Source organism: Chaetodon auriga, chromosome 1, assembly GCF_051107435.1.
Source record: "Chaetodon auriga isolate fChaAug3 chromosome 1, fChaAug3.hap1, whole genome shotgun sequence".
NCBI classification, from domain to species: domain Eukaryota; kingdom Metazoa; phylum Chordata; class Actinopteri; order Chaetodontiformes; family Chaetodontidae; genus Chaetodon; species Chaetodon auriga.
The window spans coordinates 18,649,517-18,667,682 of record NC_135074.1 but is presented as its reverse complement, the minus strand read 5'-3'; the positions used below and the strand labels follow the sequence as shown (position 1 = coordinate 18,667,682).

Sequence of the window (18,166 nt, the reverse complement as noted above, 5' to 3'; positions counted from 1 at the left end):
GAGCATCCACTTGAACAAGAAGTATTTTTCTTATTTAATCTTTTTAAAATGCTACAATGCAAAGTGTGCAGCGGTAGCTCATTTAATACGTGTGAGAAGATGAAGGTCAAAGGCAGGTTCAACTGCATGTGCACATCTTATACATATGCATAAACAAAACCCATCAATCTCTGCGGGTTGGAAGGGGTGGAGGGAAATTTGAATGACTAAATATTAAAAACAGCCTGTGAAAAACTATACAGCACATGCCAGTGATCAAAGAAAAACAGCAAGAAACTGCTGATGCGAGACATCAGAAGAGCCATTTTTGTGTTATGTGTTTGACTGGTTGGTGCATTCTAATCATTGCAGAACTGGGCCTCTTCATGGAGCTATCACCTAAAATTGCTATGCAGTCTGGAAGGGTGGTGCTATAAATGAAATATCACTTTCCATTTTATCTGCAGGGCCAGCGTGATGCTCCGAACCAATCAGAACCTCACAAGCCAACCCTTGACCTTTCTCATCTCAGTATGACTACCATTATCTTGCAGAAAATTAGAAGCGTTGCGCTATTGTTCAGTAGCGACAAGGGGTGGAGGTTATTTAAAGATAAATGCTCTGCTGTTCATGATCCATGCAGCAATCACACACCACCAACACGGAGCGGAGGTGAAACATGTCTGCTAATGCTGTGTGGCTGCATGAGTGCACATGCGCACATATGAGGCTACATGTAAATGGATTCATGTTGATTGTTTGGTGCTGATGTAGCTCTTGCCTAGTAAACCTGTCTGTCGGTGCTGGGCAAGCGGGTTTCAGTGGATGCTTTTTGTATTATTATGTGAGTACTAAAATGAACAGCTTTAATGCACAATTTACAGCTCAAATTTGGAAAGCAAACCCACATGATTATGCAGCCTTGATTTCAGGGGTCTCCACAGGCAGCTGGATCACTACTGGCTGTCTTATAAACATGAGTAGTGAGAGGGATAATATCCTCCCACTAACAACGCCATTAGGTGATGTCTGTGCACAGAGCGGATGTAGGACTGAACTGGCATGACAACATGAAAACTAGCTGAGCATCTGTTAGCCTTTTTGCACATTCTCGCACAGATGTAGACACACAGTACACGTATACGCCACACACACATGCATACTTAAAAAAGGTAAATACTGGGCACACAACTCGGTTTAACAGTTTGCTTTCTCTCTTAAATTGTTATTGTGCTTCTGCACAGATGTTAGCTGGAACACTCACAATGAATCTTTCTCATAACAGTGTTAATTATATCATGTTTCATTGCAGTGGTATTTTAATAGGTAGTGTTACTGCAAAGATTAATAACTTGTATTTGAAATGCATGCTTAAACTTAACCACTAAACTAAAATCGCTGCTTTACTAAAAAAAAAAAAGACTGTTCTTTATAAGCTCTTAATCTTCAATGTCTGCTAACCCCAATATTAGACGTCAGATGTTATTTGTCTTTGTTTCATTTTGACAGACCTATCTACAAACAACACTCTGAAATAGCACCAGTCTACAGATGTTCCTTTCAGATAGCAAATTTTATAAATATACTGAATGAATATCCCTAGATATACCAGAGAAGGCCTGTCTTCTAGGCTCGTCACAGTGGGAGAATCCTCACACTACTGGTGCGAAACCAAACATACTGTGTTACTAATATGTAGCCTGTTAGCTTGAGACCTTGCATGGTTAGCTATACCCTCTGCTCATCTGCTTTCTGGTGTCTGAATGCTCACTATAAATACAGAAATCTGGATTTGAAAAGTGAATCAAACTTTTGCATCCAGTTTTTTATTAAGCCTACTCCGTTCCATTGCTATAAAGTCATTTACTTAATGGTTAAATATGAGAATAAATGTGTAATACCTTTTCCAGTTTTGCAAAGCCAATGAACCTGAACAGTAAGTGTGACAACGGCAGCAGATAATCTTGCTCTTGGCTATTTTTAAAAGTATTAAATAGCCAAAACTTTACACAAATGTTTTGGGAAAAAGATATGCTTAAATACGTATCTTGTATTTAAACATATGTCTAAACAAATATATATTTCATTAAAAAAACAAAATATATGTACATCATTTATGACTTCTGACATTAGCCTTGGAAATCATTACTATTTGCTCAGTCCAATATTATTAGTAAACAAACCAAATGCTACCAGTTTCTAAGGTTCTCTCATATTTTAGCTACTTTAACAATAGCAAAATGCATAATAACCAATATGTTAAATACACTATTAGGGCAAGAATGAAACTGACCATGAATTTGAAGCAGTTCTGCTGAAGGACTTGCAAATGCTTTCCTGAATGTCATAAAACAGCAGGAAATCAGCAGTTCTATCCAACATATGTCAATAGCAGGATATGCTTCCTAAATAAATGAATATATTAATATTTTCTGTTCTTTTTTACTTCCAACATTAGTTATTATCTATTATGATGCATGCATAATGTTACAGAGGGTCACAGGATAGTTCTGCTTTAAATGTTATATTTCCATGATTGGTTCATTCTCTCCATTTCCTGTTCATTGTGTGCGAGCAAACTCCATTGTCTGTGGGTAGATTCTGCCCGGCCCTCAGAGGGGCCATCCCTGGGGAGCACTGCATCTTTTATTAATCAGGGGCGCTACGCCACAGCCCCGCTTATCTAATTTAGCAGCCCGCCTCAGATACAACTATGTTGGGCTTGGTGTGGAAAGAAGGGACAGGGGTGTGGGGTGCAGTTGGGTGTAGATAGGATGGGGGTTGGGGTGCTTCCTTTGGTTTTTCCATATTGTGGGTGATGCGGGGGGGCTTTGAGAGAGCGGGAGAGACAGAGGGGAGGCAGCGACTTATCAGACACCTCGTCACCAAGTTTTAGGACTGAATCACAATACAGCAAATTACCTTCTGCTGACAAGAAAAAATGAGCATGGCCCCCATATGAAAAAATAGGATTGTCAGGAAGAGGTGACACATTGATTGCTTAGTATGCGCATCCAGAAGGCTGGGGTTCAGAGGCGTCCTCCCTATATATATGTAGAAGAGGTGCAGCAGTGCACAGCACAGCCATGAGGGGGAATGAGAAATTGAAATGCCATGTTAGATTGGAGTCCCCTCCTCAAGCCAATCTCTCTGGTCTAGCCCAGTCTGGGCCATAGCAGGCCGCTGTATCATAGTACAACCATATATGTTATAATGAACATACATGTACCAACCACCAACAAAGAGAAGACAATTTGGCACTCGCTAACATCACGATGTGCAGGAATATACTCAGCATGTGCACTGCATTCATTTAAACATGGAACATAAGGACCTGCTAATTCAAACAAAATACACAAGCATCACCTGGTCTCTCCGTGTTTTATGCTTCTTTTCTGGTTGTACTTCCTCCCCCTTCTCTCTCATCTGTGTCATAGCTCAGATGAATCAGTGTCACCGGTGTTGAGAGCACTTACTGTCAACCCTGGCGCCCCAGGCTACGGCACTGATGGACACAAACTATAAAATATCAGCCCCCTGGGGAGACATCGCTCAAGCACTGCCCCACAGCCCCGAGGGGGTGTGATCTGGTCAGTGTGTATGTGTTTGTTTGAGTGTGTTGAGACAGCAATAGGGCAGTGGGTTTGTCAGTGTATCTGTTGTGATCCAGTAAGTGTGGTCCAGCGTGTGCAATCAAGGGGACAGTTTCCACACCATTTGCAAGAGAAAGATGTAAAAAGGAAGCTCGTGGTACAGAAGAATATATTTTTTAATATTGTTGTATAACCACATTCTTGTTTCATGTATTTTCTGTGTAATAGACTACAGAAAAGATAAAACTGATATTACTTCATGACCCTCACCTGTTAATACTGAGCCCTTCAACCAAATTCCATAACTCTGTCTATAAGCTCAGCCTCACTGACAAAAACTCCAAGCGGGCGACTGTATGGGAAAGCCGCAAATGAATCAATCAATAAAATCAATGGCTCTGTCTGAGGACATGTCCAGTATCAGCTGATAAGTGGTACAACCTCCCCTCTTCTGCTCTGTCAGGCTCAGGGAGGGTATGGATAGCCTCCACGGTTAGAATTGGAAGAGGGAGAGGAGGAAAATCAGAGGGAGAGAAGAAGCTTTCCAGCCCTCTGATAAAACACCCTCGTCCTCAATTGGTCACTGGGCTGCTGTTCCCGTCTTTCAGTTCTGCAAGGTCAATGTTTCTGCTTGCTGGGTGTGTATGCTCAAACATGTGTACGGCTGCACGTATGCACAACATAAGGAACAAACCATAGATGCATAGTCTTACACTTCTTATAGATTAAATATTCTAAGAAAAAAAAAAAAACAATTTAGACAGATAAACCTGTCTCTTAACATGCCTTTACCATATCTCCAAATATTGACTATTCATTTACACCGTCTGCAGTCTGTTGCTGCTTGATTCACCTAATGCGAGTATATTAACAAGGCTCCTTTGAGATTCAAGGACAAAGGCATTAAGAGGGGAAGGAAGCAAGGTACAGTGCACTGCATTGTTTCCCTGTGGCAATGGGACATATGACAAAGCTTATGTTGTGCTATACTGTTATACATTACTCTGTTAGTGGTGGAGCTAGGACTTGAGCTTGAGTGGCTTGGAGGAACACATGAATGGAAATAGATCGAATCAAAGGAAAATCTCAGATTGCTGTTTGTCTTCATATTTTCTCTATTTTTTCCTTCCACAGCTCAATGCCATTACGGCAGGGTCATGAGGCCCAACATGAGAACTGCATGATCAAAAACAGTTATTCTTAGTGCCTGGTTGGTAAATGACAGGAGACAACAAAGTCTGCTCCGTTTGATCACATGTATTCAAACGTAGATATAGGTGCTCAACGACTAATCAATTACAGCTGTCGTGGGTTTTGCTTATGGATTTTCACCAGCTTGAGCCTGACCAATACTCACTAGATGGCATTTTAATATAGCTCTATCCATGTTTAATGAGCAGGAATTGCCCTATCCCTGATCTGATATGGATAAAACAACACCTCATCTTGTACGAATGAGCCTTAATACGGAGCTCCACTGGTGTCCTCTGATCTGGCTAAGCCTCTGTGAGGTAAGAAAGAAAAAGAAAGGAAAGTACCCAGTAAAGTGTGATATAAGACACAAATGCCTGATGTTAGTACAGACAGCCTCAATAAATGTTATTTCCAATTGGAGGGACGGGGACTGTTTCAGGGGGGAGGAGGGGGTCTGCAGACCCCTGTAACAGTCACTTAAGTTAAGCACTAGTCTGCCAGGCCTGCTGCCACACAGTAAAACTCATCTATAATTTGTGATGAGTGTAATGCCATCTCCACTTCATGATTATGTGATATTCTTCACCTTCTGCCATAGCCAATGAGGCCAAGAGCTGGCAGTCTTAATGAGGTGCCTCAGAGTTCAGCTTAGGGGAAGGAGAGGTGGGAAGATGGGTGTGTGGACAGAAGAGGAGGATGAGAGGACGAGGAGTGTGGGCCTTACGCAAGCTGGATAACACCGCTAATCACAATATGGAGAAATACATAAAATCTTGAGCGTGTTTGGTGAATTATTATCTCAATAAACTAGGATTGAGTATAGAGTGCTAAAAGTCAAGGAGTTTAAAATCTGCTGAAATGAGACATGGTCACAATAAAACAGTGAGGCAAAGTCATTAAGTCCTTGCTCAGTGATACAGACCCCCCCCCCCCCCCAAAAAAAGCACTTGTTAAGGGAAGCATGGCATCCTGGTTTGGCGGAGGATTATGTCCACCAAGGAGATCTCATGAGAGAGCCCCTTAGACTCATTTTCAGTGAAGTGCATTGCTGTGCTCTTATGTCTGGTCTAGATGTTATGAATAAGTAAATAACAACATTTTTCCAGTCGTTTAATCTCTGAGCACTGCAATTAGTAAGTCTGTAGTTTGTGCTGCCTTTTTTCAGCCCTTATTATTGTTATTGAAATGTCACGCTCTTATTTAGCTCAAGGATGAATAATAAATAAGCTATAATTACTGTCTTGAATGAGCCGACGGCTTGGCTGGGTCAATGGTAAAGAGAGACCTGCCCCCCACCCCCCACCCCCCTTCCACTCTCTCTCTTTTCCTCTCTTCCCCTTCTTCTACCTCTCTCTCTTTAATTGGATCTTGTAATTAGTTTCTCTGATGGATCTGGGAGGTCTGAGGCATCCTCTACAGCGTTCATTAGTGTTCTTGGAGGAGGGTGAAGCTTTTTAAAAGCTCTGCCTGCTCCGTCCCTCACATGTCATAACACCAGATATGATTCTGCCCAAATACAATAAGAGCACCAGTCTGTCTCGTCTGGCTCAGGTTTGCCTATATTCCACCAAAACAGAGCAGCTAAGCACTGTGGGCCTTGAGGGGAACATTAAGGCAGTCCCTGTATAATACACACAGAAATGCACTCTTTTTCATCGTTTATCTATTTAGGAGAACTTTGTGCTCCAGCTAAGAGAATCCAGCACTGCACATTAAAAGCCTATGTAGCGACGGTTAGCCCAGTGAGAGATTAAGAGATTCTCATTTCTTTTAAAGAAAGCAAAAGACTATCAGACACATCGAGACCGCTGCAGGTAGCAGTGCGATCTGAAATCTGAAGTAAAATGTCCTTTAGGCTCACTATTAGAGAAGTGACCAGCCTCTACAAATTCTTTTTTTTGAGATGCACACACATACAACACACACACACACACACACACACACACACACACACACACACACACACACACAATGTTCAGACCTATAATATACAACCCCCCTGTAGCACCCCAACACCATTTCCCCCTTTTCCTCTCCACCCTCCGCTGGCCAGGCTACACTAGACATCTCTCCCTAATCAGCAGCCTCGTCTCGCTCAGACTGGTTGCCATAGTAATATGCTGGCTGGTCGACATGGCAACCACTCTAAGGTCCACTATTAAATGAAGAAGAGTGGAGGGAGGGATAGGGAGAATGGAGTTGGGATGAGAGAGAGAGAGAGAGAGAAAGAGAGAGGGAGGGAGAGAGAGAGGAGGAGGAGGAGGAACGGGAGAGACAGCGAGAGACAGAGAGAGATTGTCCAAGATGGGGGAAGGGGGTATCGGGGGTGGGGTGGTGGTGGTGGTGGGGGGTGGGGGGGCACAGAAAAATGAAAAAGGGGGAAAAAAGCATAGAAAAATGAGTACAAGGAGCGGGAGAAGAAAAAAGGAGGGGCAGCTGGAGGAGATAGAGAGCATCAGTCGTGCTGTTTGAGCTACCTATCGAGTCGTACGCTATTAAAAGCCCCTGATACGTGTCGCAACAATGCCATTAATGTAATGCATGACGTCATTTACTCAAAGTCCTTACACTTATAAATTTCTGCACATGAAAAATGCATGTGCAGCCTGTCCCGATGCAGATAAAGGATCGTAAACTAATATCATGTTCTAAGAGCTACTTACAATATTATTGTCAATCCACGTCGGACATATTGAAAAAATGGTACAAAGAAATGAATATCTGTAAAGTGCAAAGGTTTTATGGACCACAGGCCTGTGATAATGATCAGTGAAGGCATGTGAAAAGTTTATGTTAGAACAGGACAAAAGGGCCACATTAGATTTGATTTAATTTCCTTTGGAACCAAACAAGGAAGCAGTTGCAGTGTTTTATCAACATCAAAACACTGCCCTTTAAAATAACATTATTTTCTGGCAGCATCCTGAATTTGTGTTATGCTTTCAGAATGTTTGGCACCTCCCTCTCGCTCCACTCAGTATGGCAGATTGGATGGGATATGTAAAATGTGTCTGTAATTTCAAAATACAGGGCAGGCCCGGCAGTTTCTGGAGCCATTCTGTCATTGTGCCGTCACTGGTGCGCCCTCTCCAAACTGAATTCACCAGGCCACACATATCTCCATGTGTCTACTGCAATCTGCCGCCATCACTCCTTCCTCACCCCTTTCTCTTTTCATTTTTTATTTGCACCTCACCCATATCTTGGTGTCTCCTGCTACCACTGTGCATTTCCCCCCCTTTTATCACAGTCCCTCTTCTTTCTCTTTGACTGGATCTCTCTGTCTTGCTTTGCCTGAATGTCTGATTCTTTAATGAATGAAATGCCATTCCATCAAGATGCCACCACAGCAGTGACACAAAATAGCATTTGTTGCCTTGTGTGTGAAAGTCCTTTATGAATTGGAGCCCTCTCTTTTTCCCCCGGAGCGTCTTATGAAAGATAGCTAATTGCATGTCCACATTGTGCCATCAGTCCCTGCTTCCCTAGCGCACCATTCAGAGGCAATTAAAGTGAGCTTAAACAGAGTAAGAAAGTGCGTCATCCTCTTAATGCAATTAAGGAAGTGTGCACACAAACATACAGTAATACTCAGAAACACAAAAACAGGAACACATAGAAAGAACACAGAAAAAAAGGCAAGCGGAAAGGGTTCATTTATCAGGCAGTGTAAGCTCTTGGCTTGGCTTCATCATATGTGACAGTATCTCTCATAGTCTGGGTTTCATCGCTAAACTAGGTTGTGTTAAGGTTTTAAAAGGAAAATATAAAACGGCCTTCTGTCTAGGCAAATCGTAATCATTTTTACTTTTAAATATTGCAGAAGGCTCTCTGTGAAGGTAAAAATATAGTTGCTTTCTGTATGTACACCCCCCATATCATCTTTCAAGCTTTAATATGGACTTCTTGTACTTGATTTGACTTCTGAATGTCAGTCATGAACTACGATATTAGCATTTTTACATTTATACTGATTGATTCATATCGCTATACCTGACTGGTTTTAAGAGGCCTTCTGAGGCCAGTTTCTACCAATTTTTGAAATCTTTCAAATCTTGAGTTATTATTCTGGGAAAGCTAACATACAAATCACTGGTCTTGCCTATGTGGAGAAATGCTTCCCAAGCTCCTGAATACAGCAGGAAGAATGAAAGTATAACAGGTATGTACTGAGGTTAGTGGCAGAAACACGTTTACTAAATAAGCCTGCATTTTTTCTGTGTATATTTTTCTGTATGTGTGTTGTTGTTGTTGTTGTTGTTGTTGTTGTTGCAGGTGGTGAGAAATAGCTTCATATAATAAACAACACACACCTTTGAAGCATACACAGACACGGGGTGCCTCTGACTCACGAGGTGAAATGACAGGGCTCTGGTCAGACACATGGGTTATTTTCACTGTAACAGTCATGCTCCAACACTTAAGCCCTAGCCTCTGGCATACAGTATGTGATTACAAGCACTGAATGATCAGCTAAAATCAAGCAAGGCTTCATTACAACACTGCACACCAATTTGAGAAGTGGAGGCTGCTAGTTGTAGGATAATTTCACGTGTGCAGATGCCTTGTGATTTGTGGGAAAGCCTAACTTCCACCAATCTCTTCTTATTTTGGTGGTAGGCAAATTTAATTTGAGTTGATTTTGAATCATTTTATAGTGCCTATTTAGGCTGGGGAATAGTTTGGGAAATCTCGCCACTTGTTACTCTCATTTCAGCATTTTGCGCGCTAGCCTCATCTTCTCAATACCTTCATTAATATTTAGTGGCACAGCCAACCCCGGCCAGAAAAGACTAGAGGCTGCCCAGTTCATGGAGGTTAATATGATTGTACTGAAAATGACAACACAGTAGGCTCCATGTGCTTAACACTACATGGACTAGTGCATCACTCATTTGCTCAGTCTCTCATATGCACACTGACATGAATACAGAAGCACATTCATGGAAATAACTGCCTTATACAGGTCACAAGCAGTAGTATGGCATACACACAGTGCTATCTTTTGTTAGACATGAAGGTTCCATAATTAGCATTGATCTGCTCATTATGGCGTATTACTCACCAATTGGATTTCCCTAAGTTTCAAGTCAAGTTTATTGCCTTGTAAGTGACAGGACCTAAACTGAGACGTCTAGCTGCACATCTGTTTCATCTGACCTAATCTTCCTTTGAGTCACCGTTCGACATACAGCACGCAGTACACAGATGACAACGCAAGCATTCACACTTATATTGTAGCACGTGCACGAACATAGTGCAGCTGCTAAAAATCATTTCTAGCTCATGCTTTATATTTTTCAATTCACAGTCCCAGAGAATTGTTAGTTTTTGGTCTTTCTTTGACCTTTTCAGTTTTGTCTTTTGTCACCAAAACGACGTGGTTTTTGTCCGCATGCACGTAAGTTCACACACACACACATGCACGCACACACACACACACACGTATATATAAATACTACAGGTGTTACAAGCAGCAAGTAGTCATGCAATGTACTGTATCCATGTGGCATTTTGATGCCGTGAAGCCAATTAGGATATTTTTACCTTTTCAAGACTATTTTTTTTGCGGAACACGATTTCATTATCATTTTCAACAAAAAGTTTCAAGGGTTGAGGTGTCAAGGGTATTCTTGCGTTCTATGAAGTCAATGTAAGAAACCCCTTCAAAGGTGGTACACTTTCCTTACAGGCCGAAAGTAAGGCAAGTAATTCAACTAATATGATAAAGAAACTGTAACTGAAAATTAATTCAAGACTTTCAAAGCCCTGGCTATGGGCTTTTGCATTAAATGGAGATACCAATATATTATTACATTATTGAATTCTACCTTACAAATTCTTAACAGGGTGAAGAGCCTGATTACACTGATAGACCAATGCATGACAAATGTTTCGATACGTCTGTGACAGTGGCCCGTGTGCTAAATCTCACATATACCTTCTACTGTGACTCTAAAACACCAAAGGGACACAGGAACTCGAAAAAAAAGAGCAGCAATGCTCTCCTACGTTGACAAGATGTGTCCACCCAGTGCTGTGCATTGTGAAAGCAAGAATGTCTGTTCTGTTGGACTATGGATATTTGTTTGTACTGTCAGAGAGCAAGACTTGGCTGTGGCCTCCGTGCCCTGGGGGTCAGGAGCTCTCTGTGGCAGAGGGGGCATGCTGTCTGTATATGTATATCTGTACAATGCATGGAGGGACCCAAAGGCAGAAACTGTGACCCTAAGAGTGCTTAGGGCTCTCCTCAATTAGCATGCAGCAGTGCCTCCCCAAGCACGTCTCCTCATGCAATTAAAAACTGGCCAATTTATTAGACCACAGAGTTTGTTCCACTAGCGTGACCCCCCGATGTTGCTGTCCTTTGCCTCCCAAATCTCCCCACACACACTGACCTCTTCTATGTTCTGGGATATGTTTCATTTAAGCCATTTCTGCAAATATTAAAGAGAAGTCTCTGATGTATTTTGAGCAAGCAGTTAATTACTGCTGGGTTGTTGATTTATCTGAAGAGAGGGGCTGGTGTCCTGATATTGACTTCTTCATTTATTCATCTGAGGTATACAGTGAAGAAGAGGAAGAGGAGGAGGAAACAGTAAAAAAGGAGCGGAGCTTAATTTTAATATACTGTTTATGTAAATAAAACACATGATGTGATGAATAACAATAAAGCAATTGTATGTATGTTTTTAAACACATGGTGGATGAACCACAAATGGTTAATTTTAACAGTTAATTCAGATAAACCAGACTATAATTATCACAAGACAGACGGAAAAACATACAACTACAATTCTTTTCACCCTGCAGTTTGCTGAGGGCTAGACCTTTTGTAGTCCTGGACAAGCTGGGCTCTAAGCCCCAGGGCATCCTGAACAGAGCCGAATCTGAATTCACCTCAATCTTACTGTTAGCCCACAGCTAGCTAACGCTGCTGGGTGTGCCAGATGATCCTGTAATTTAGCCACAGCGTAGCAGAGTCACTACTTAAACACATGAGTGGTTGTCAACATACCAAGAAAAAAAGCTGCCAACTGCAAAGGCAAATTTGTTTGGTTTTGTGATAATAATAATAATGTGTGTGTTTACCCTCTACAGTAGTACATATTATTATAGATTATTCACTGGTTTGAGAGTTTTCTATACACCGTCTTTCAAAGCCATTGTAATGCAGAAAATTACATAAAATGACAATATGTCACAGAAAGAGGAAACATTTTCAATTCTCTATCACACGTAAAAATCATAGTATGTATTCTGGGAGATACACAGCAGCATCTAAAACCTTGTTCATCACTGTTTAAGCAGAGACTCCATACAACCATGAATCACTGCAACAAATAATTATACGAATCCAAACAAGTGGGTTTGCTGTTCTATGAAACGACTCTCAGACTCTTGATATGATTTAGTAGCAAATTCAGTATATCTGGAAATACGCTGCAGTGGCATTGAAAGCCCCGGAGAAACAGTGTGTAAATACTTGTTGGAATCACTTCTTAAAAGTGTGGTGGATTACTTGTTTTAGCTGGTTCCCAAAATCATGCCACGACAGTTCCAAAGACAAATGGACAGCAGCTGGGCAGACATACATGCAGACTATTCATAGTTCCTCACAATGAGCTACTTGACTGCAATGGGGGCTTTGTCACCTCTGTTATTCAGCCAGCGCAGTCACCATCACAACCTATTCTGACACCAAATGTAAAGTCCAACTGCCCTCCAAATCCCTCCCAATTATAAAAGGTCCTTGAGTTGCTGTTTTGCCCCCTCTCCAGCTCCTGTCTGATTACTGAGTGTGGGGCGAGCTGCGCAGGCAATCAGCCGCAAAGCGCAGAGGACCAAGAGGACTGGGGAAAAAATCAAATCCAAAACACTGCAAAAAATAAACTAAAGGAGGACTTCTGGACCGCAATTACAGGCCATCCAGCCAGGCCTCTGCTCCAGCACTCAAGAGCTGCCGTGATTTCCGACAGAAAAGGTTATTAGTTTTTATTGGAGGAAATAGATGCTGGGTGGCTTTAAATGGCACAGTAATGCGGGGGGGCTGGAGGGAGGCCTCCTGACCCAGGTCTCCCAAGGGTCCCATTGCACTGCCGGAGGGACACACAGAAGCCATCTCACACCCTCTCTCCTTCCCCCAGCCCTCATGCCCTACAGCTCCTGCTTGAACTCCAAGGCAGCGCCCTGGTCTTCGGCCTTGAACTCGACCTGGACACCCACTTCTTCTTTTTTTCTGACATCCCTTTAAACATAGGCATCGCTGCTGATGAGGTTTCTCCAGCCTCACATTCTTCCTCTGTCCTAACTTCACTGCTGAGACAAAACACTGGCATCCTCTCCGTTTTAATATTTTATCTAACTCAGGCTTGTGGCTACTTTTCTTTGAATATTGTGATGTTTTTGGGACACAATTATCACAATTATCTTACCCTTGTTTTTAAAAATTAAGTGATTCACGTGAAACCAAAATCAATTGTTTTGAAATTACAATTTGCTCCTGCAAGTGCATTTAAATTAAGTGTTTGTCACAAGATAAAGTGAGCAAAACCCCGGTGCTGACATGGTTTTATTTCAAACAATCTCTTTACATTCATATTCTGCCACATACATTTTACCACTACATTTTCAAGCTGTGTTTGTGCATCTGTGTACACACACACACACACACACACACACACACACACACACACACGTGCATATGCCTCCAACATAGCAGTGGCACATGTGAAAACATTATCAGCGAGCGTGGTGGCTGCATGTTTGCTTGGCTCGGTGTAATGACTGCCTGCAGATTTCCTGTCATAAGCACGTGAGTCTGTGGCTCCAGAAGGAGACGAGAAGCATGCAACCATATTTGCCTTTGTGTTGGGCTGCCAGTGTGTGTGTACTCTGCTGTGTGTGACGTTATTCCAGAATGTGTAAGCTATGATCTGCGTGCACCAGATGAAGTGCTCTCCATGGGGGTCGGTGTGTCAGTATCCAGTGATAGGCAGTAAGGCATGCCTTTATCAGTCAGAGGAAATACACAGAAATGTTTTTAATGGTTTTACTGTTACTGTATTCCACGCATACAGTATGATGCAACATCTCAGTCACTTGCAAAATGCAATTACTCTGATTATGAGTGTGTGTCAAAATGTGTCACTGTATGTCGAGGTAGATAATATGTTGATGCCATCTTTTGTGAGGTGTGTGCGTGCCGGTGTGTTTGTCTGCATTGTGCTTGCTGCCCATACTCTCCTCTCCTAATCTGTATTCAGGGCAGGTAGGCTCCAGCGTGGACCCATAGCTCAGTAACTAATGGAGGGGCTGATGGGCGCCTGATGACGACCACAGGGCCATTTGTACACACGTACTCACTCACACACACACACACACACACACACACACACACACACACACACACACACACACACACACACACACACACACACACACACACACACACACACACGGTGCACATATACAAACACAAACACTATGGTCATTTCCAGCCACATCTGCACCCTGCATCATGGAGGTAGCAGCCAGGTAAGTTAATTACATGAACGTTTAATACTGTCAGTTTTTTTGCAATGTGATCAATTTGATCATCTTTCTGAGACAGTGAGTAACAATTACAGCACGGGGCATCATCCTCTTCTGCCACAGTTGATTCTGCTGCAACTGTTGTTGCTGCTGCTGCTTAGATTTCTGCCTTTAATTGCCTCCACTGCAAACTTTTCCAGCGAACCACTGCCCCTCTAAGTTGATTGCCAGGAAGTGCAGGGAATTAGAAAATTAATGTCACACCAGGGTCAGTGCATTAGAGTGGTACACACATAAACTAGTGCAATGGGTTTGTTCTCTAACTTGCAATCAGACTGTTACATCGGTGTTTGAATACATACTGTTTTGCAGAACTTTCTGCCTTAGAATTCATTCACTTGCATATTAGTCTCATTGTCTAACACAGTTATAAGTGTTCATTTCTGTTTTACACAAAGACTGTTTTAACCAAACCAAAAGCTCTCCCCAAAACAAAACAAAAACAAAAGGAAAATGGTCATAAAAGTCAAATATGTGGACCTAAGGAATACCCTCGAAAACTTCACAGCTGTCTTTCATGTACCAGCAAGCCTGTTTGCACAGTTTCCATCCACTTTTCTCTCGTCCTCTCATGTTCTATCTTGACATCTTCTCTCATAGTGCATCTGTGGATCTCCTCTAGTCTACTTTTCTTTTCATTTCCCTTCCTATCTTTTCCTTCCTTTCATTTTTTTTTTTTTTTTTTTGCTTTCCTTTCCTTTCCTTTCCCCTCTTCCTTTCCTTTCCTTTCTCTTTTCCTTCTCCTCTGCTGAGCTTGGGCCAAAGAGCTGACAGCCAGTGACCTAGGGGCCTCCGAGGCTCCCAGGGAGAAAGGTAATGGGCCCAACCCCGGAACGCACTCTCACTCTCGGCACACATGGGGCTGCCGGCAGCTTTGATCCAGTAGCCCCTGCTCGGGTCTCCTGACGCCCGGTGAGGAAATTCATAGGAACAACTGGAAGAGGCCTGTGTTTATTCAGCTCCTTTAATGAGGAGGGAGACGGATTATCGGGGGCCTGGATCTCCCCAAAAAAACACAAGGAAAGAAAACTGCTGCTCCTTCCAGATGTTGCTCTATCACCGGTCACTCGAAAAGAATCCGAGATAGAGAGAGAGAGAGAGAGCGAGGGAAGGTTTCAGTATGCAAGAGGGAGAACTAGTGGTCGGCAGGAGAATTTCCTCATGTTTTCTCTGTTCTTCTGTCTGGCCAGATGTGGGAGCTGGCCAGCCCTCTCTGGGTGAGCCCAGAGGAGAGCAGCCGCCCAGGCACAGTGGGGAAATCTGGGGGCTCTAGGAGGGAGCTTTGCAGATATATATATATATATATTATATATATATTTTTTTTTTTGTGACGGGGGGTGTTGTTACAGGGTGTAGGTTACCAAAGCTCCAAGGCATAAGCTTTACTTTAAGCAATTTGTGCTGTCTTAAACAGAAAAAGAAGCTATTTCCTGAGCCTGTCATACAACCTCTAATGTGTTATTTTTTCAATTTTTTACACATAGCCTCACTGTAATCTTAATTAACGTGGCGAAGCAAGTGACGTAGGAACTGACATGTGAAGCCTGTCTGTACCAAGAGTTGAAACAGAAGCCCAAACATACTGCGGCCTAGCAGATGACTACAGGTGGTGGAAAGATGGAGCCCCATTAATGGTAACACTACTGTACCTGCAGACACGAAGCAGACTCGGGCTGTGTGTCAGTCTCTTGACCCTTTTGCCAGGAGACTGACCAGATCAATACGTCTCTGTATTGTCAAACCATTTAGGAGAGGATTATGGGTCAGCCACTGGTCACAGATCCTCACACACAGAGGGCAAAGGTCAGTCTGCAGTGCACATCTACATGTGATTTCCACACATCAGATCTTGTTAAGAGTATCACCTGTGGTGGACAAACAGCTTTAACAGCGCAGTCTGGAGTGACCCAAACTCATTCCAGCCTTCATCCTTTTTAGGTCCCACTCAGAAATCAGTCCCTGTTATAATCAAGACCCTCCTCAACTTCGCCCTCTGAACTGCTGTCTGTGCGAGGTGCAAGGTCAGGACAGTGACTGGTTGAAGAAGAGGTGTCCACTGTGTGTGTTTGTGTGTGAAGAGGCTCGGGATAGGTCAAGCTCTCTAACGAACAGTAAGCAAGCGTGAAGATGTTGACAATTAAAGTACTCTGTAACGGTTATCTAGACTCATGTGCATGTACATATCCATAAAGAACTGTTGTGTCTGTGTGTGCAATCAAACAAATGATCAAGTAAGTGCACTTCAGAGCTATAAAATTACATTTGAGTAGATTATTGAATTAAACAAAATAAAACACCATTTCACTGGTGTTGATTAGTACATCGGCTCAATACAGACAGCTAATTAGAAGGGATTGCTTGAATTGTCAGTTGTATTAAGCCGTCATTAAATTATCACATAAGGACGGCTCGTGTTCATATAATTATCAGCTTGCCTTAAAATCAATCCCACTGTGACATAAAAAAAAAATTAAAATGCTGAATGCGTATCTAAGATATCAATAAACAAGTCTTCAGTAAGATGGAACAATTAAATCAACCACCGTTGCACATAAGATTACTTGCTGACTCAATATGTTCTCTTATTTTCTTAAGATTTAGATCATTGCACACTTCCCTGATAATACATTATGATCAGACTTGTTATTTCTGATAATGATTCGTGACTGAGATTTAAACTTGTTGAAATATGACATTAAGGTAACAAATGTGGGAAAAGGTTTTGCACATTTTAATATCAATATTAAGTACACACAATCTAAAACCACACGGCATTAATTACGTCTGTGGACTGCGATGACCTGCAGACCCTTTTTTCATTTTCTATGAAGTGCTCTAAAAAGATAAACAAAAAGATGGAATATGCTAATATAAATGGTTATTGTATTATATATTCATACATATCTGAAAAATAATCAGTTTTGTAATATTCTCCTTGATGCGTTTGAGATATTTATTTTACCTTGTTTTATTTTAGGTCAAGAAATAAATGCAGACCTTTTGATTATCTTTTTTTACTTGAAGCCACATTGGGACAAAAGATACAATCATGCACTTGTTTGTTTACTCATGTATCTAAGATGGAGCTTGTCAGCCATCTCAGTCGTCAGGATTAATTGTAATAAATCAGTTCCTTTGTAATTAGATGATAGGATAGGTTTGTTGGGTTTTACAATTCACTCACTATTGGCAGTTTGAGGAAATAATGTAATTTATGAAGAAAAAAAAGAAGAAAATCATACATCAAGTGTATCTGTTCTACCCGTTCACACATTATTCAGATTAAGGACATGGTTCAGTCCAAAAATGTTAGCCAACAGACCTTTAACATGCTCTTTTTGGACAATAATACAGTATGGTTTAGAAAGAATGGGATATGCACATGTAACGGATATATCCATAAAAACTTTCAGCGCACCCGCTCTCACAGGTTAAACTCTAACCCTCGAGCTGATTTTTTTTTTTTTTTCAGTAAAGTTCTAAAGAGATTGTTTGGAGATTATATCTCTACAATACAAACTTTCCTCATGAAAGTCTCCCATACTCCCATAGTCTCATACATGTGGTGAAACTACAATGAAGGGAAAAAAAAAAAAAAGTTTCAATGAAACACTTACCAGCTGTGAAGCAGAGGAGACCGTCCTTCGCAGTCCTGCAAAACATGAGAGAAGTACATCATTGTCCACAGTCTTCAATTGTACTTCAAATAGCCGTGTCTAAGAAAACAAAAGTGAACCACAGGTCTCCCTGTTCATGTTGCTTTATTACAATTACAATTCATACGATTTTTCCAACATCCATCTTAC

At 41.8% G+C, this 18,166-nt stretch overlaps 1 protein-coding gene across 2 annotated transcripts in view; it reads right to left on the bottom strand.

Annotated features, from left to right (window-relative positions):
- Positions 1–18,166, bottom strand: part of zfhx3b (zinc finger homeobox 3b) — a 239,815-nt gene that overhangs the window by 178,877 nt on the left and 42,772 nt on the right. For both annotated transcript variants that reach the window (XM_076728208.1, XM_076728217.1), the window contains exon 2: positions 17,978–18,012. The gene's annotated coding sequence lies outside the window, so the exon portion shown is untranslated. The remainder of the gene's footprint in view (positions 1–17,977; positions 18,013–18,166) is intronic.